The 2,560-nt window shown below is 41.5% G+C and overlaps 1 protein-coding gene across 12 annotated transcripts in view; it reads right to left on the bottom strand.

The window, feature by feature from the left end:
• The window catches only part of PLEKHG4B (pleckstrin homology and RhoGEF domain containing G4B), a 234,881-nt gene that overhangs the window by 175,978 nt on the left and 56,343 nt on the right, over window positions 1–2,560 (bottom strand). The window lies entirely within an intron of this gene.

Below are 2,560 nucleotides of genomic sequence, written 5' to 3'. Positions count from 1 at the left end.
ACACTGATACTTTGCAGCATAGTGCAGTTTTTTTGACCCTAGGAAATCTCATCCCAAAAAAAAGTGGGGCAGCACGTGGAGCCTGGCCAGCCGGGCCATGATCTGGATGCTGACCAGGTGTCCAGCCACAGCTGCAGCCCTGGGAGGCCACCAGGTAAGGCTTCTGGGTACAGCACAGTTGCTGGCTCCTGCCTCCCCTACCCTACCCTACCTGGGGTAACCTGCCGCATGCCACAGCACACATGGCACAGGCATTCCCCAGGGACAAGTAGTAGCGACACAGGGTGTACCACTGCTACTTGTCCGTGGGGAAACAAATGCCTGTGCTCGTCTGGACGTGCCCAACTTGTGTAACCCCAAATATTACAGTTAGTGTACCTAATGAGTAAAACAGATTACAGTATGGTCCAGAGAATTTGCATTAGTTTACATTTACCAGCAATGGTTTATGTACAATATTTTAGTGATATGCATTATACTGAAAAGCCCCCACTTTCCCAGTATACATAAACCTAAACCAAATCTCTAAATCCACCAGCAGAGATTAGAAAATGCAGTTGATTACGGAGTGTACAGGTACCTAAACATGCATTCTCTTCCTAACTAAATGGCCTTTTTGTTGTGGATTGATTATTTATTCACCATGGCAATTTCTGCATGGCCACTGTGTGCGTTAATATCACAGCCAACTGTGGAATGTCACAAATCATTTTGAACACACAAGTGCAAAATGTTTCCAGGATTTGAGCATATGGGGTATACAGATTCAAGGACTATGCATGTAGGTATATTTTGAACTTAGAATAAGCAAAAAAATTAAATCCTACAAATAACCATTCAGTCTCAATTATTCCCCAAACATTAACTAGAACATGCCATTGTATCAAAAGTTCAGACTCTAACTCTAACTTTGAATATCTTGCACTGTGAATTGCTACCTAAAGTGTTAAAACTATTTCTCTTGCAATATCAAATTTACAATCTTAATAAATAAAGCATCAAGGAGGAAACAAAAGACAAACTCATTTGAAATTGCATGCGAAATTGGAACTGAAATTTGGCCAATACACCAAAAAATTCTGTGGGATCATATGGGATCAGGGTTCCAGATGTACATTTCATTCTAAGCCTAGCACCACCTGTTTTCACAATACCCCACAGACTCAGGCTGGGTATACTGCCTCAGTACTGATTCAGAAAGAATGTCACCCCCAAAATCACCAAACACCATTTTCCTTCAAGCTCTTCTATGATCACCTCCTGTTTCTAAATGATGTTGACTCCTGGAGTAGATTCAGGGATTTGAGGGTTTTGAAAGCCCCTGTTCTCATGAAAAACAGATCATCCAATGCAATGAATGAAACAGCAAGCTTTAAAGCTTTATCATTAGAATTATACCATTATGAATATTGCTAAAAAATAAAGAACAAGAATATATGTAGATATAAATTTATGATCCAAGCAGAATTAAGCAATCTTACATTTTAGAATCTCTACGTCAGGGGTTCCCAAACTGTGGTACGCAAGACATCTCTGGGGGGTACACAGAAGAAATTGCATAATGGCAGACTGAATTTTCGTTATAACAATAATTGGCATGTAAGGAGTTAAAACATATGTTGATAGGGGTACACAAGCAGCTAGTAAATCTGAAAGGGGGTATGCAATAAAAAAAAATTTGGGGAATCTCTGCTCTATATCTTAAAATCCTAAGGCAGGCCTTTTCTGCCTATGTCCTTAGACAAACACAGCTACAACCTACACCCCTGTTAAAATCCTAATAACTCCTTAACAGGTGATCAGGCCGTTATTGGGGTTTTACCAAACTGAAGGTCCTACCAAACTGGGAGATTAAGTTCTAAGAGATGTTGTATCTTTACTAGACATAGTAAAAGGATGCCAGAGGAACCCACCTCACAGAATTGAGCCCTTTTTACCACCCCCCCAAATAAAGGCTAACAACATTACATGATGAAAATTGACAAATATGGTCAGAAAGGAGATGATCCTGGGTCACCTTGTTGGTTTAGCTAAAACACACTGATCTGAACTCTTAATTGAGATTTGATGTCCTAAGCCTGGCCAGTGTTTTTAAGAAGTTTCTCCTGGTTATGACTCAATTCCTTTTACACTACCTTTGCTGTCAAATGCTCACTCCTGTCGAAAGTCTGCTCCCCTACCCACAAATACAAAGCAATTAATAAAAACAAAGTTGTAAAATACCCCCTTAAAAGTCCTTTCCCTCTCAAAACACAGATGTTTTCATTTGCTGCACCCCAATTCCCAACAGAGCAGAGGCATCCCTCTTCTAATGGACTGTGGAGGGATCCCTGCTTGACTCAGGATGCAAACAATGGTCATGCTGTAGGCAATGAAGGACAACGGTGGGGGAGGGGGGCTGCCCCATACTCCCAAACTCACTTTCCTCGCCACCGCTTACAGGTTACGAAATCTGCTACAGGAGATGTCCCCAAACCTTCTCTGGGCATATCTATGCACTTGGTGAAGCAGAATATCAGAGGTCTGGGTTGCTAAGTAGGCAGTCCTCAAGTGAGGCACA

This window comes from Alligator sinensis, unplaced genomic scaffold (assembly GCF_000455745.1).
Source record: "Alligator sinensis unplaced genomic scaffold, ASM45574v1 scaffold428_1, whole genome shotgun sequence".
Taxonomy (NCBI): Eukaryota; Metazoa; Chordata; order Crocodylia; family Alligatoridae; genus Alligator; species Alligator sinensis.
The sequence above is the reverse complement of the archived record's forward strand: the minus strand, read 5'-3'. Positions and strand labels throughout refer to the sequence as shown.